General features: G+C 50.1%; 1 pseudogene; it reads left to right on the top strand.

The window, feature by feature from the left end:
• The first annotated feature begins 1,456 nt into the window (after positions 1–1,456).
• On the top strand, positions 1,457–8,453 carry LOC120876007 (annotated as a pseudogene).
• Positions 8,454–17,781: the final 9,328 nt, after the last annotated feature.

Genomic DNA, 17,781 nt, shown 5'->3' with positions numbered 1-17,781 from the left:
AGTCATTCAGTCGTGTCCAACTCTTTGCAACCCCGTGGACTGTAGCCTGCCAGGCTCCTCTGTTCATGGTATTCTCCAGGCAAGAGTACTGGAGTGGGTTGGCATTCCCTCCTCCATCTTTTATGGTATCCCACATCCAAAAAATATATATATATTCTTAACATAATCTAGGGTACCAGACAAAAACAGTGTAGGCTATAAACCTGATCATCTGGATTCAAACCCCGCTTCAGCCACTTACTAGCTGAGCCTTTGGGCAAATCCCCTAACTTCTCTGTCCCACAGTTTCCGCAGATGTAAGACAGAGATTTCAGCAGCGCATCTGATAATGTCATTGGGAGGATTAAATTACATGAATGGTGTTTAGGAAGGCGCTTGACACACAGAAGGCACTCACTGAGTGTTCCAAAACGCTGCCCGCCTGCCGGTCTCAGCTTGCACACCCTCGCTCTTTGCCCTCTGCCAGCACAGGCCCCTTCCAGCTCCTCATCCTCAAGAGGTTTGCTCAGACCTCAGGGCCTTTGCATGGGCTGTGCTCACTCTCCTCCTACAAAAACTCTTCCTGGGGAAATGCTCCTTGGTCTTCTTGAGTCCAAGTTTCAGGCTTACAGCGCCAGGTGCCTCCACGTTGCAGTTACTGCTCCAGTTGCAATTTTCAGTAATTTGTGTGGCTATCTTATTAAAGTCTGGCTCTCCCTCTAATTCCACAAGGACGAGCACCATGTCTGTTTCCCTTACCACTGGATCCTCACTTCCCACCCTGTGCCCAGCACACGCACAACAGACGCATTCTGAATGACCGAACGTGTCCATCAACTCTGAAGCCTGCGTCCCCTGCAAAGACCTTCCTCCCAAGCTTCAGAATGGTAGACCGCCCTCCACCGTCTCCCGGATCTGTGTACTGGGCTCTCTCTGTCAAAAACGGGTCTCACCGGTACTTCCCTTGTGGTCCAGTGACTGAGTCCGCACTCCCAATGTGGGGGCCTGGGTTTGACCCTCAGTCAGGGAACTAGATCCCACAAGCCACAACTAAGAGCAAATAAACGGATTTTAAAAAATGGAACTCAGCACACCCCTCCTCAAGTCTATTATTCGTTAGACTGAATGACGCTGTTGTTCACTCCATCACTTGAACCAGGATCCAGGATGTCACGCCTCACTCTCCTTCAGCCCACGTATCCAGTTAATGAGCAAGCAGGGATAAATCCATCTCCCAACCCTTTCCCTAACCTTTTCTCTCTCTCTGGGAGCAAGGATCTCCCCTACCTTGATCTCCATTGTATCTCCAGTCCTAATAAGGCGATTAGAGTATCTGGGAGTCAACAAGACAACATCATCTCAGCTAAGGCCACTGTGACCAGCTGCCACATGTAGCTTCCCACCTCCTGTCTAATTTCCCTTAAATTCATTTTAACAGCTTAGTCTGACGGTCGCTGTCTTGTTTAAATACCGACAAATGCTCTCCACTTACGGGGCTCTCAACGCCGGTCCTCCAGAAGCTGAACAGCATTTCCTCATGGTTAAAAATGACCAGTACTGGTGAGTAAATGTCTGCTTTTAAAAAGCAAACCTGCATACTGGTACATACTGCCTCAGCTTCCCTGGTGGCTCAGAGGGCAAAGCGTCCACGGGTAACGCGGGAGACCCGGGTTCAATCTCTGGGTCGAGAAGATCCCCTGGAGGAGGGAACGGCAACCCACTCCAGTACTCTTGCCTGGAAAATTCCATAGATGGAAGAGCCTGGTGGGCTACAGTCCATGGGGTCCCGAAGAGTCGGACACGACTGAGCGACTTCACTTTTCACTTATTGAGCATTTAAAGTTATAACCAAAAACAGCAATTCCTGTGCCCAAGGAAAGAGCAGGGACAGTCAGAGAGAGAACTGGGACCCATCCATGACCCTGGAAGGCATCCATGGGAACAGCAGACCTGCAGAAACTTGCAGGGCCTCCCCACCCTTCGATGGCATCCACGGTCACGAGCCACCCCTCTGCTGACCTTGACGAGCCCCCTCTTTCCTTCATGCTGGGACCCTTCAGTCTCCTTCACGCACTCACATCACCACGGCAGCCCCTCGTGAGCGTCTCAGCAGAGGAGCTGGGGCTGGCTCTCTCATCCAGGAGTTTACCACTGTGAACCCTGGTCCTCCGAGGTCCAACCACACCCACCGTTTCCACCACCTCACCCCTTAACCCTGTTGGTGTCCTGACCCATCTCAGGGACTCCTTGAAGAGACAGGCCAGGCAAAGCACGCCTGCCAGCTCCCTTCTTGTTCTCTCTGAGGTCTTGAAGCATCACAACAGCTAGCATCTCTCCTCTCTGCAAACTCTGAACCAATTAAGAGAGAGAAGGTAGAAGCAAGGCAGACGGAGCGGGAAATACCAGCTGCCCGACTGAAAAAAACCCTGGTGCTCCAGAACATGACTCAGCCTTGTAAGTGGTCTTCTGAAAACTCAGACAATGACCTAGTTTTCAGATCTACATTACAAAGAAGCAGAGCAGAGCGAAACCTGTGCTTCTAGTAAAGCAAAGGAGAGAGCAAAGCAGAGCTAGACACATCCAGGGCCTTATCCCAAACTCACTGATCACAAAAATTCCTCCTCTAGGAGAAGAGGGCATCAGGACTGTCACACAATGGGTCCTCACTTTAGGGAAGGCCACATCATAAGTGCAGAAGAAATATCCCCTTCTTCTTATCAGCAAGAGACTGAGTTGCCAGTAGATGCTGATGGCACATAGTCATGTTAGCAGCTTTGATTTAGACACCACCCGATTTAGACTTCCCTGCAGTTCAAATGGTAAAGAATCTGCCTGTCATGCAGGAGACCTGGGTTCGATCCCTAGGTCAGGAAGATCCTCTGGAGAAGGGAAGGGCACCCCACTCTAGTACTCTTGCCTGGAAAATCCCATGGACAGAGGAGCCTGGCAGGCTACAGTCCATGGGGTTGGAAAGAATCGGACACGACTGAGCAACTAACACACACACAGACACCACCTATTTCTCATTATCCTGAAACACTCTAAAGAGACGCTGTCTTATTCCTCCTTTGCTCCCAGCCTCGTCCAGACCATTCAGAATTATGAAATGTAGCAACTGGAAAGCCACAGGCACCAATCTGGAACCAACACTCCACTAATCGAGCACATGTCCAGCCAAAGAGAGCAGACCCTGGCCGGGACCCCACCCCAGGGTTTCCCCTCAGAACAACAAGCAGCCGTGGCGATCTGAAAATCTAGATGGCGGAGTCCTCCAGACGGAAGTGCTTGGGAGCGTGCCTACAGAGGAGAGAGCCCCTCTGGGGAGGTCAGGGAGGAGGCGTGAGAAGGCTGGCCTGGGCTTGCTGGGAACGCAATTCCGCCTTCAGAATCACACCTGGCCGCGGACCCCAGAGCCGCAGATCTGCGTGCCCTGCTGCCTTCGGTTGTTAATAGCTAACGCACAGGAGTTTGCTCTTTGGTTACGGTCTTGTCGAACAGGAATTTTCGTATTTACTGTAGCTGCCCATTAGCCTGGATTGCCGGGGTCCAGCCCCAGTGGATCCAGGGTAATTCGAAGGTGGGGACAGAATAGGCATCCTAGGAAAAAACTTATTTAATTACAGATAGAGAGAGATTAGAAAATTAGTGGAGAAAAAGAGCCTGAATAACTTGGTTTACATGGGATACCAATAAAATTCCAAGACAAGGAATTTGCACCGTCTACGCTGGGCCACCGGCGCCACTTGAATATCAGAAGATGCCCCTCCTTGGGCTCCTTGCATGGAAGCTAAAAACCGGGGCAAGTAAGTAGACATGGCGAGCACCCACGCTCCAGACGGGAATTCAGCCAGAAAAACGGGGAGCAAGAAAGCAATGACACCAGGGAATCAAGTCTTTCCAGAAACTGATCCAATTCCTTTATTTTGGGGTTTGCTTATATACCTTTTGTTACACATAGGGAGGAATACAGAGTCACGTGGGGGTCAGCAGTCCTGACCTTTGTCAAAATCAGGTGCTTCACATAAATGTATAAAAAAAGGTTTTAGGGGTTTTACATCCTCTTATGGCCATGAGGCCTGCTGACATTTTATGATCCTTTCTTTCTGATAACCAAAAACTTATTTTTTCCAAGGGTGTTTTTTCTTAAACCAGGTACCACCCTCCAAATAAAGTTGTATTCCTATAGGGTGAGGGTGTAGTGAGTTACAATCAAGAAAGGAATTTATTTAACCCAAGGTTAACATGATTAATCTTAAAGGTTAATACTTATTTCTCCTATATGCTAGTTATATTCATTATAAGGGCAGAGAATATGGAGATTTAGCAGCAAAACATCAGCCCAACAAATGAAAATCCTTTCACCAATGCTCCCCTTAAGATCTATTTAGTCTTAAGATAGTGATAAAGTTACATTTTTGCATAGCAAGGACACAGTGATTTGTAACAAAGTACAGTGATCTATTACAAAAGAGAAAATCCATTAACTCAAAAAGTCTAGTATTGCTAACATCAAAAACTACTATATTTCCTTTTCTATATTCCAAATACATTGATTAATATATTCCCAGGTGCCTAAGGATATGGGGGCCTGGCGGCAATCATTGACTCAACAATGAGAAAATCCCTATGCTAATTAAGACTTTCAAAATACTCCAAGCTCTCTGTGCTGTTTCTGGTTGAGAGGTAGTAAACAATCATGTGCATAGTGGCAGGAGTATGGATAATCCTGTCACACAAGCTAGTTTGCCAGCAGAGAGGTTTGACCTGAGACACCCTTGTCACACCCAGGGCAGGGAATTAGCAGCAATTATTGGCACAACAAATGAAAAACCCTTCACCAATATAATTCCGAACCAACCCACTATACCAATAATTTCTAACTTCCCCAAAGAATCTGCCTTTAGTAAGTCTAAAACATCTCGTGCCTTTCACGATTGGGAGGCTGTAAACAATCACATGTGGCCGGACGAACCTGTACAAGCACGCTAGATAACCTTCAGAGGAGTTCGTAAGTTGAAACACTCTTGTCACGCCCAGGAATTTTTATTGACTTGGAGCTGTAAGTTAACTCCTTCTCGCAAGAGGTAATGGGGGTCAGCCCCCCATAAAGTCAGAGGTATAGGTGAAAGCATAAAACAGTAAAGTAGGCAGACCCTGGTTTGGGGGGTAGATGCTCGGGAAAAGGGGGTTTCCTAAGGCTCGACCCGCCTTTGCGTATGCCGAAGCCTCCTTCCTCAAGACCTTTGCCGGGGGCAGAGTTCCTCACGCTGGCTCCGGCACTGGATAAGTCTTTTTCTTAGCCAGTGGTAAATGATAGAACGGACTTGGCTCTGTGTCATTTCATTTTCTCCCCTTGGAGTCTCTGCTCTGTCGTAGACAAGGATCAGAAACCCCAGGCTCCTGAGAACGGCTCAGGAGCCTCCATCAAGAGCCAGGAGGGTCCCCAGATGGGAGCGGTGCTCTCCAAAGGCTGTTGTAACAAAGTCCCACAAAGTGTGCAGAGTCACACAAGAGAAATACACTCCCTTGTAGTTCCAGAGGCTACACGTCCAACGTGAAGCTCCTAGCAGAACCGAGCTCCCTCGGCAGCCTCGAGGGAAGGATGCTTCCTTGTCTCTTCCAACTTCTGGAAGTACTGGGCATTCCAGGTTTGTGACAGTCAGTTCAGTCTCAGCCATGTCTGACCCTTTGTGACCCCATGGACTGCAGCACGCCAGGCCTCCCTGTCCATCACCAACTCCCGGAGCCCACCCAAACCCACGTCCATCGAGTTGGTGATGCCATCCAGCCATCTCATCCTCTGTCGTCCACTTCTCCTCCCGCCTCCAATCCCTCCCAGCATCAGGGTCTTTGGCACTGAGTCAGCTCTTCACATCATCCAATCTCTTTTTTTCTGTGGCAGCATTACCCTGGTCTCTGCCTGTCTTCACACGGCCACCTTCCCTGAGTCTGACCCTTCACAGGGCATTCTCCTCCCTGTGTCTCCCCGTTCTCATCTTAATTTTGTTTGTTTGTTTATTTATTTATTTGGCTGTGCTGGGTCTTCTTGTTGCGGTGGGCTCTCTCCAGCAGCGGCACATGGGCTGAGTCACTCAGTGGCACGTGGGGTCCTCCTGGACCAGGGGACAAGCTCATGTCCCCTGCATTGGCAGGGGGACTCTTCTTCACCACTGAGCCACCAGAGGAGCCCCCACTTTCTCTTCTCATAAGGACCCCAGTCCTAGTGGACTGAAGGCCCGCCCTAATCGGATAGGATCCAACTTGCTCACACCTGCAAAGACCCCCATCTCCAAATAAGGTCACATTCACAGGTACCGGGGTGGGGACTTCGGCAAATCTTCCTGACAGATACAAGTCAACCTGCAACATGGGGACAAACCGCTGCTCTCCTGGGTCACCCTGGGCTCTGGTGACATTAGGCCCAGTCTCCTGCGTCCCTGGCCTGAGGGGCCAGCACTGTCAGCTCCTTTGCCCCAAAATAAGCTACAGATTAGTCCTGTCGTTCATTCCCCCTCTGGGCCAACACACCAGGCCTCCAACACTCATCAGCGATGCCAGTTCCCCATGAAACAGGAAATGTGGGGACGAAAACGATTGCAACTATGCAATAGGTTTGTGATAATTCATTCGACTGAGTTCTAATCCCACTGTCCTATGTCCTAGCTTTCTGACCTTGATCAAGTTGCTAATCTCACTAAATATAAGTGGGCATAATATTTTTACATAATATTTTTACATTCTATTTATTTTTTAATTTGTTTTATTGATGTCTAGATGATTTATAATGTGCTGATGTCAACCATACAGCAAAGTGATCCAGTTACACATATCTAACGATTCTTTTTCATATTCTTCCCCGTTATGGTTTGTCACAGGATACTGAATGTATCCATGTGCTGTGTAGCAGGACCTTGCTGTTTATCCACCCTGTATGTAACAGTTTGTGTACATACTACAGTCTGTATACATGCTATGCAATAGTCTGTACATGCTCATCTCAAACTCCCAAGCCACCGCCGCTCACGTCATGCCCTTTGCAAGCACATGTCTGTGCTCCGTGTCTGTGAGTCTGCTTCTGGTTCATGGGCCAGTTCACTAGCGTCATATTTTAGATTCCACATGTGATGCCAAATGGTACTTGTCTTCCTCTTCCTGACTTCCTCCACTTGGCGTGATGGCCTCTGGGCCTCCACGCTGCTGCGGATGGCGATATTTCGCTCTCCTTACGGCCGACTGACACCCCATGGCATACCTGCACCACATCTCCGTTATCTCTTCAGCTGTCGGTGGACATTTAGGTTGCTTCCATGTCTTGGCTATTGTGAATAGTTAAATGGGCATAATATCGAAATGAGAAAGCATGTGTGCACTTTCAACAGCTGTTTAGGAAATGAGTTAGCACGTGACACACAGTAGGTGTTCAATCCACACCAGCATCCCGCTAGCACCGCCCACTCGAGGGGCATTAAGCGAACATCAGCCTGGACCCCGGGTCTGCCTCGAGGGTGTGAGTGGGTCTTGAGTGGGTCTTGAGTGGGTCTGCCCTGACAGGTGCCCCGCAGCTGAGAACTGCACCCACGTCAGCTGGTTCGTCCTGCTGGGCTCACAGAGTGGGCGGGGCTCGGGGGCAGCCTCTGTGCTCTTGCTGCTCACCCTCCTGGGCAACCTGGGCATGACCAGCCTGATCCACGCAGAGCCGCAGCTCCACACGCTCACGTACTTCTTCCTGAGCGTGCTTTCCATCATAGCCTCCTCCTCCTCCACGGTGAACCCCCCTGGGCTGCTGCGGGGCTTGCTTGCCTCCAGCCAGCCCATCTCCTTCGCAGGCTGCATGGTCCAGATGGCCCTCACGGCGCTCCACGGCACCACCGAGTGTCTAATCCTGGCCGTCATGGCCTACCACCGATTCGCCGCCGTCTGCCACCCTCTCCTCTACCGCAGCCTCATGTCCCCACGTCTCTGTGTCCAGCTGGTGGCGGCCACCTACACGGCTCTTTTGCCAGTTCAGCTTTGCTGACTGGGACCGTCTTCAGGCTGCCCTACTGTGGCCCCAAATCATTACCCACTATTTCTGTGACATCCCCCAGGTGCTCCAGCTTGCCTGCAGAGACGCGGCCCAGGCTGAGGCCGTCATCTTCCCGTCTGCTGCCCTGGTTATCCTCCTTACCATCGCCGTTACCCGGGTCTCCTATGCCTACATCCCGGTGACCGTCTGCACAACGCGTTCCCTCAAAGCTCAGAGCAAAGCCCTCTCCACGTGCGCCTCCCACCTCTCCCTCATCTGCCTCTTCTACGGCACCACCACCTTTATGCACACCCAGCCAAGCTCTCGCAGCTCCTCGGAACAGAACGAGGTGGTGTCTGTCTTCCACATGGTGATCATCCCCTTGCTGGACCCTCTGATCTACAGCCTGAGGAATAAAGACGAGAAGGCTGCAGTAAAGAACGAGGGCCTCGGCCTGCCGCCTTCCTAGCACAGGGTGGAACACTCTGCCCCCAAGCTATAACGTGGCAGGCGTAAGGTAAAGCACGGGTGATGTTAACCCATTCCCTTGAATGGAGGGAAGCCTGTACCAGCACTGTTTAACTGACTAACACATACCACTTCATTCAATCTTCACACAAGTTGAAGTGAGTACTGTTATTTATCATCCCTTAGGAATCTGAGGCACAGAGAGGTTGAATAAATGGCCGAGGTCACACAGCTAACAAGGACCAGAGCCAGCGTGTGCATCCAGCCAGCCTGGCCCCAGAGGCCTGGTTCTCAACCAGTGCATCATTCTGACTTTTTCTGGTGCGCGCATCTCGCCAGCAGACACCAAGCATTTTTTCCTTAACTCCACGCGTCATGAGGAGGAGCCGGATCACGGCAGTAGATGTGGTACAGGCATACCTGAGCTCATGCTGCCGTCGAGCTCATGCTTTTCTCTCTCGGCAGCTGTGAGATGTCGAGTCAAGGCACACAACCGCTGACCCTCCGTTTCCCAAGCAAAGTGAAGTGAACTCACTCAGTTGTGTCTGACTCTTTGCGACTCCGTGGACTGTAACCTACCAGGCTCCTCTGTCCATGGGATTCTCCAGGCAAGAATACTGGAGTGGGTTGCCATTTCCTTCTCCAGGAGATCTTCCCGACCCAGGGATTGAACCCAGGTCTCCCACCTTGCAGGCAGACCCTTTAACCTCTGAGCCAGGGGGCATTAATCCCCATCTCAGCTGGTTATCAAGGTTCCCATGAGGATAAAATGGGCTCACACAGGGTCTGGCACAAACGAGTATTCACCAATCATTGAGCTTTTTTCTTCCCTGGGGAAACCTCTCCGTAAAACCGAATGTTCTTTGTATTTTTTTACCTTTTTATTTTGTATTGGGGTATAGCCGGTTTGGAGAAGGCAATGGCAACCAGTGCCCTTGCCTGGAAAATCCCGTGGACGGAGGAGCCTGGTGGGCTGCAGTCCATGGGGTCACTAAAAGTCAGACACGACTGAGCGACTTCACTTTCACTTTTCACTTTCATGCGTTGGAGAAGGAAATGGCACCCCACGCCAGTGTTCTTGCCTGGAGAATCCCAGGGACAGGGGAGCCTGGTGGGCTGCCGTCTACGGGGTCGCACAGAATTGGACACGACTGAAGCGACTCAGCAGCAGCAGCAGCAGAGCCAGTTTACAATGCTCTGATAGTTTCAGGTAGACAGCAAAGGGACTCAGCCACACTTACACGTGTGTCCATTCTCCCCCAAACTCCCCTCCCATCCAGGCTGCCACATAACACCTCGCAGAGTTCCCCATGTGAGACAGTCGGTCGTGTTAGAAACCAAACACTCTTATACATCACTTTTGTCTGTTTGTGTTTATTTTGGCCATGCTGCTTGGCTTACAGGATCTTAGTTCCCTGACGAGGGACTGAACCCAGGCCTCAGCAGTAAAGTCCTAACTGCTGAACCACCAGGGAATTCCCTCCACCAGTGTTTTTTAGGATTGAGACTGTATCAGATAAACAACAAGGTCCTACTACAGAGCAGAGGGAACTGTATTCAGCAGCAAGAAGTAAACTGCAATGGAAAAGAATGTAAGAGGAACATGCGTGTATATGTATATTTATAGACACATATACACATGTATGACCGAATCACTTTGCTGTGTACCAGCAGGTAACACAACGTTGTACATCTACTATACCTCAATTTAAAAAAAAGAGAGGCCATGCCATGCAGCTATGTTAAATAGCCTCTAGCTGAACCAGGGAAAAGTTCTTCCTCTTCTGCTTCCCTGGTGGCTCGGAGGTTAATGCATCTCCTTGCAATGCGGGAGACCCGGGTTCGATCCCTGGGTCGGGAACATGCTATATTAAATAGCCTCTAGCTGAATCGGGGAAAAGCTCCCCCTTTTCTAGTTTTCCTTTCTTAACTCTTTTGATTACATCAGAGTTAAAAAGTTTCTACCTGGCTCTAATTTGACTCAGTCGTGTCCGACTCTTTCTGACCCCATGGACTGCAGCCCACCAGGCTCCTCCCTCCATGGGATTCTCCAGGCAAGAATACGGAGTGGGGTGCCATTTCCTTCTCCAGGGGATCTTCCCGACCCAGGGATCAAACCCGGGTCTCCCGCATTGCAAGGAGACGCTTTAACCTCTGCACCACCAGGGAGGCCTGGTTTGACTTTAAACCTTCCTTAATCTAGTCCCTTTTTTTAAGAGCAAACCTTAGCACTTCACAGGAGCTAGCTAGCAATTGATAACATTATATTGCTTTCATTTTTGTTTTTTAATTGTGTCACTTTACTATGATAAAATATTTTTAATACAAATTTTTTAGGATAGTCCAGCTGTTAGAAAAATCACAGTACAGGTGATGTACAGTACAAGGCAAAATGTCATGAAGGAGTTGGACAGATGACTTCAGGAACACTGGTATTGATTCATATTTTTTAAAATATTTTCACATTCAATCTTCACCAAATGTTGTAAGGTAAGTAAGCCAAACATTATTATCCCCAGGTTACAGATAATCCAAAAATAATAACAAATCCTAGAGGCTGAATTGATCAGCTCTGAGTCTCACTGGAAGGTCATAAAGGGGTTTAGAGCAGAGAACCCAGGCTCCTTGAATCGAGATGGAACCCCCTAAACACACTTCTCAGCTTTAGTTCATAAACAGGAACATTCTTGGTCGGTTTTGGCTGCGGGAGCTTTTGTCCCTTGGCGTTCCTGTTCAGTTTCTGCTGACAGCGTCTCCCTTACCTTTGAATGTCTCTCCTCCACCTCAGACCTCCGGAGAACACACACCAGCCAGATCCCTCCTCTTCCAGGAAGCACCTCGAATCTGCCAAGAACCGCCTGCCGCTGCTCCCAACAGAGATCTGACCATAACAGTTTAAGCTCCTAAGGTTTCTTACGATGCCTGCTGCCTACGGGAGTCAGAGAAGTTTCCCAGGAGAGGTTAACTTAAAGGCAGAACTGAATTAATAACAAAGAGATTTTTCAGGCTGACAAAAGGATCAGGGAGAAGACATCCCCAGGTGTCCTGAATTGTGATGGAATCTTATTTTTTAAAAAGCAAAGGCTTGGGACTTCGCTGGCTGTCCAGTGGTTAGAACTCTGTGCTTCCAATGCAGGGGGCGCAGGTTTGATCCCTGGTCAGGGAACTAAGATCCCACATGTGCCGCTGTGCAGCTAAAAGTAGATAAACAAAACAAATTTTAAAAGAAAAGGCTAGAAATGGTTCCGACTGATATGGACACTCCCCGAAGGTGATGAAATCCCAGGTGCCAGCGTTTCTCTGTCCCAGCATCTTTCATGCACAACTTCTGTTACAGGCAGAATTATCTCCCCACCCCAAAACTGATATGCTGACATTTCATCCCCCCGGACCTCAGACCATAACTGTATTTGGACTGTGTGTTAAGTCACTTCAGTTGCGTCCAACTCTTTGCAACTCTATGGACTGTGGCCTGCCAAGCTCCTCTGTCCATGGGATTCTCCAGGAAAGAACACTGGAGTGGGCTGCCATTTCCTTCTCCAGCTGTATCTGGAGGCAGGGCCTTTAATACAACCTGATGTCTTGTAAGAAGGAGAAATTTGGACACACCAGGGACGAGCACGTGCAGAGAGAAAATCCTGTGAAGACAGCCAGGAGGTGCAGAGAAGCTGCTGAACAAACCAAACCTCCCAGCTCCTTAATCTTGGGCTTCTAGCCTCCAGAACACTGAAAAATACATGTCTGCAGTTCACATTACCCAGTCCATGGATCTTGTCACGGTGGGAGTGCTAACACGGCTTGTGTGTCAAGGCGTCGCCTTGGTCCACTGTGGCTGCTGCAGCCCTAGCCATCACTTCACTGTTTGAAGAAGAAAGTTGGAGAGAAGGGGGAAACTTCCAGCTGTCGATCCCCATTTTGTAGCCTTTTCAAACACAGCCAAGCGCAATCGCTGGCCTCTCATTAGCCAGGACTTAGTCACATGGGAGTCAGATGACTTGACTAAGCCCGGGAGGCTGGGGAACAGGGCCATCAGCTGCACGCAGTGATAGTCCAGCCACCTGGACTATCTTGGGACCCTATTTTTAACAAAGAAGGGGAGAGTGTGCACTGGATTGGCGGCACTCCTGACCATACCTCCCTTACTGCCTACTGCCCAGCACAGGGGTTGGCAGAGGACCGATGGCTCGCCCACGACCCTGATGCACCCTGCCAACAGCTGGTGTGTGGGCAGCAAATAGTACATTTAAAGTTTTTAGCCAACATAAAAAATTCTGATGCAATCACATTTCAAACACCCGCATTCTCACCTTCCCTGGGAAGAAAAATTGAATTGCAGCACTCCACCAGTCTTAATCTCAGCATAGCTAGAGTCATCTGGTGCTGAGTCAGAGATGCCCTTTAAAACAAGACAGACTCTCCAGTTCTCCCCATCCGATTCTTCCCCATCACTCTTCTCAGAGTCTCTGTTGTCTTTTTATCAGAGTGGTGCTGCCCTATGTCGCCAAGTCATATCCAGCTCTTCGCAACCCCATGGACTGTAGCCCACTAGGTTCCTCTGTCCATGGGATTTCCCAGGCTAGAATGCTGGAATGGGTTGCCATGCCATCGTCCAGAGGATCTGCCTGACTCAGGGATCGAACCCGCATCTCCTGCATTGCAAGCGGATTCTTTACCGCTGAGCCACCAGGGAAGCCCCTTTTATCATAGTAGAGAAAATGTATTATATTCACATCTCCAGCAAAAGTAAGGAAAGAAAATAAGGCCTTTGAGGTGTGCACATTTCAAAGCAAGTAGCCAGGGCCTAGGACAATGCCTGATGCACAGAAGAAATTCGATCAACACTCTCTGAATGAATGAAGATAATGTCTATTTTTGGATGTGAAGAATGTCCTGTTAGATGTAATATTACCGCTCACAAAAAAAAAAAAAGTGTCCAGACATGAATGTAACTAACATTTGACGCTTTCAAACTATTTGAGAATGATTAATTTACCATGCTTTGAAAAAACAATCAACAGAGGGTATTGTTTCTGCCATCCTCAGAATACATGGATCTGAGGGGTCAAATGAGGAAGCGAATCTCTTCTTGCTATTACATCGAATGAACCTTCTCACAGAAGTTTTCCCCATCCTGGCAAATTTGGATTGTGCTGGGTTTTGTTATAGTTGCCAGGAAGAAAGGCAGCAACCAGTATCCTGTTGATCTCTGGAATTGGAAGTAAATGACAAGAACCATTTAGAGTTCATGCCACTAAACCAAAAGATAAAGAAAAGGTTTGCTGTATTGCAAAATAATGATAGATTGACAAGATACGTGTGGACAAAGTCTTAGAGTTTATCTGGCCCATGCCTCCATTTGATACTCTCCAGGCAAGAACACTGGAATGGGTTGCCACGCCGTCCTCCAGGGGATCTTCCCAACCCAGGGTTCGAACCCAGGCCTTCCACACTGCAGGCAGATTCTTTACTGTCTGAGTCACCAGGGAAACCCCATTGAATACTTATTCCTCTCCAAAATATCGCCATCAAATTTTGGCCTTCAAAACTCTGGACCTGTCTGCATCAAGGCGGTTCATTCTGTTGTTGGACAGCTTTGAAAGTTAGAAATGTCATCATTCTGACAAATAGAATTGGCGCTCTCTATTGATTATTGTCAGCCGTGCCTTCCAGGGCAACTCAAAATAAATATTCTCTTTTCATTAGGAAAAAAAAAAAATCTGTCCATGTGGAAAGAACACCTTTTCATTAACGCGAGGGGCCGGGGTGTTCCCTGGAGATATTGGAGTTTGTGACCCTTGGTCCTTGGGGTGATTCTCAGCTTCTTAGTAGGACCTTAAGAGCCTGTGCTGACCTAGCCTCCCGGGAGGTTCCACCAACCACCTACCCTGAGGCCACAGCCCCTGGCTGGCATTCGCACACACCTCTTCCTCGGCACTCGTCCTCCTGAGTCCTGGAGAGTGTTTCCCCATGCCCGTCAGCCTGACAGATCTTTTGATAATTCTGTATGGACATATGCTAAGTCTCTTCAGTCTTGTCTGACTCTGCAACCCCATGGACTGAAGCTCAGCAGGCTCCTCTGTCCATGGGATTCCCCAGCAAGAATACTGGAGTGGGTTGTCATGCTGTTCTCTGGAGGATCTTCCCAACCCAGGGATCAAACCCACGCCTCTTACATCTCTTGAATTGGCACGCAGCTTCTTTACCACTAGGCGTCCCTGGTGGCTCAGCAGGCAAAGAATCCGCCTGCGATGTGGGGGACCTGGGTCCAATCCCTGGGTTGGGAAGATCCCCTGGAGAAGGGAGCGGCTCCCCACTCCAGTGTTCTGGCCCGGAGAATCCCACGGACTGTAAGTCCACGGGGTCACAGAGTCAGACAGGCTGAGCTGCTTTCTCTTTCGCTTCACCTTCTTTACCAGTAGTGCCACCTGGGAAGCGCCTTTGGAAATTCTAGTCCCAGCCTAAACACAACCTCTTCTGGGGAATTTCTCCTCCTCCTACAGCCGCCGTTCATCATTCCTTCCTCTGTGCTCTGTCTGCCTTCGTTAAAGAAAAATTTGAAAACTACCAGAAGCTAAAGATTGAGCGCTGAATGGGAAAAACAAAAGAAAAAGAAAAGATTTGAGTAGGGAGCCCCGTCCAGCACAGCCTAGGAAAACTTCAGATCTGAGAGTGTGAGAGGAGAAGGGGCGCTCTGTAAAGCCAGAAGACCAGGAGCTGTCCCCGCCCCAGGTTGCCAGCGCAGCGTCGCTGGGTGTCCGCACACCTGCGGCCGTCTGCGGGGTTGTTTTGGGGTTTCTCATTGTTTTGTTTGTTGCGCTGGAGCCTTGTTGCTGTGCATGGGCTTTCCCTCGGTGCAGCCAGCCGCAGCTGGGCTTCCGTGCGGAGCGCAGGCTTTTCGCCGCCATGGCTTCTCTGCTTGGGGAGCGCAGGCTCTGGTTGTGAAGCACTTGGGCCTCCGTAGTTGTAGAACGCCAGCTCAGGAGCTGTGGCACGCGGGCTTTGTTGCTCTGTGCATGCAGAATCTTCCCGGATCAGGAATCGAACCTGTGTCCCCTGCATCGGCAGATGGATTCCTATCCACTGTACCACCAGGGAAGATCCCCCCAGGGTTTTTCATTAGAGAGGATCTGGCGTCGTTACAACTGGGCTTCTGGCTCACGTGTGGCGCCTGGCTCGGATGGGGTCACGGCATCCAGTTGTCTAAGTGTATGCGAGGTGCCTGAGTCAGGGGAGACCCCCAGTTAGCAGCCATCTCAGCAGCAGCCAGGGACCAGGTCAAGGCTGATTATCACCTGCACACCAGCGCTCACATCTGGTGCTAAAAAAGCCAGTTTGGGGACTTCCCTTGTGGTCCTCGAGGCAAGAATACTGGAGCGGTTTCCCATTCCCTGTGATGCTGCTCTGAAGCTCCAATACTTCGCCACCTGATGGGAAGGGCTCACTCGCTGGAAAAGACCCTGATGCTGGGGAAGATTGGAGGTGGGAGGAGAAGGGGATGACAGAGGATGGGAGGCTTCGATGGCATCACCAACTCAACGCACGTGAGTTTGAGCAAGCTCCGGGAGATAGTGAAGGACAGGGAAGCCTGGTGCTCTGCAGTCCATGGGGTCGCAAAGAGTCCCACACGGCTGAGCGACTGAACAACGGCTAGCGGTCCAGTGGCTAAGACTCCGTGCTCCCAGTGCCGGGGGCACTGGGTCGATGCCTGCTCAGGCAACCATGATCCTGCGTGACTCAGGGCACGGCCAAAAGAAATAAATGTGGGGTTTTTTTAAGAAATAATTTTAGAAAAAGAAAATGTCAGTTTTGTTTTTCTCTCCCATTTGTATTTTGGGGTTTTTTTTAGCTGACTTCCCGGTCACCCAGCCTCTGCCCCAGTGTTCCGTTCAGAGAGGATGTCCAGCCACTGCTTATTGCTTGACAAATAGGATAAAACAGCCAAGTGCCTACACAGTACCTGCCACAGAATAGATGCACAGTAAACACAGCTCCTGCCAGAAGGTGGAAGAACGGAAGGAGCCCCTCTCCCAAGAGCAGAGCAGGAGGATGCCTCCAGCTGAAGCCCACAGCCACTGCTGCAAGCTACAGGGCTGCGTGCTTCTGTGGGGAGCTGAGACTCCTCCCGTCCAGATCAGCAAGCCACATCTGTGAGCCGTTTTCCAGCAGACAGCAACCTGGAAACCCCCAGCGGTCCTCCTAGGGAGGACTCTGCCCAGCTGTGTGCGGGCAACGGGAGCAGAGAGCTGAGTCTCCTTTATTCCTAGGTTTTAGTGAAACGGAGCAGGACCCCACGGTTCTTGCCCCACCCCCAACCCCTCAGGTCCTCTGCCTGTCTTTTGTGGAAGCATTTAGTAAGCTTAATCAGAGAAGTGAGAAAGGCAGAAGCAAAGAAAAACAGTCAAAGGAGGCTAAATAATAACAATGTAGTCATTAAGCAAAGTCAAGGACTTTAGTTCTTTCTCAAGGGCTACAGATCATATTCTGAGCCTTGTCCCGTGAGCTGTCTTAGCAATACTGAAACACCAGGTGGAGAAGTTAACTACACGATGACCGGACTGAACCCAGACAGTTCCGAGAACTGGCCTCCGAGAAATGGGAACAGATGGACCTTGGAACTGACAGGCTGTGCTCAGCCGCTTCAGTCGCGTCTGACTCTCTGCGAGCCGTGGACTGTTGCCCGCCAGGCTCCTCTGTCCATGGGATTCTTCAGGCACGAATACTGGAGTGAGTTGCCATTTCCTCCTCCAGGGGATCTTCCTGACCCAGGGATCGAACCCGGGTCTCCTGCACGACAGGCAGAGTCTTTACCACTGAGCCACCTGGGAAGGCTAGAACTGAAGATTAACTGTAGGTCAAATAAACTGTAGATCTGACGCTGGCCAGGCCCCCGATGACCCATCTGAAGATGACTGTCAGAGCTGACTGTGCTGTTTCCGCACGTAGCCCCCTCCTTCTGTCTGTGAAAGCTCTGACCCACTGGCTGCCAGTCGGGGGAGAGTCAGCCCTCAGACAGATGTCCACCACCCTCCCCCGCCACCAGCTGCCGGCATCGGAAATAAAGCGAACTTTTCTTCCCATGAACCCGGCCTGTCGATTGGCTTCTGAGCGACGAGCAGCCGGACCTCGCCACACTGTTTTGGTAACACTGGTGCTCCCTTTAGTACGAAAGGGTTCAGCCAGAGCTGGCTCCAGAGCCCAAGTGCTCTCAGCTCTGGCAACCCCACCGTCACTCTGAACCCTGGCTCTCTGCTGCCTTAAAGCCTCTGTTACCACTGAGTCCCCTTTAAAGCCTTTTAGATCATTTTAAGCATGCACATTTCATGTTCCCC

The sequence above is a fragment of the Oryx dammah genome, unplaced genomic scaffold (genome assembly GCF_014754425.2).
Source record: "Oryx dammah isolate SB20612 unplaced genomic scaffold, SCBI_Odam_1.1 HiC_scaffold_17, whole genome shotgun sequence".
Taxonomy (NCBI): Eukaryota; Metazoa; Chordata; class Mammalia; order Artiodactyla; family Bovidae; genus Oryx; species Oryx dammah.
Note: the sequence above shows the minus strand (reverse complement) of the source record. Positions and strands in the feature narration are given on the sequence as shown.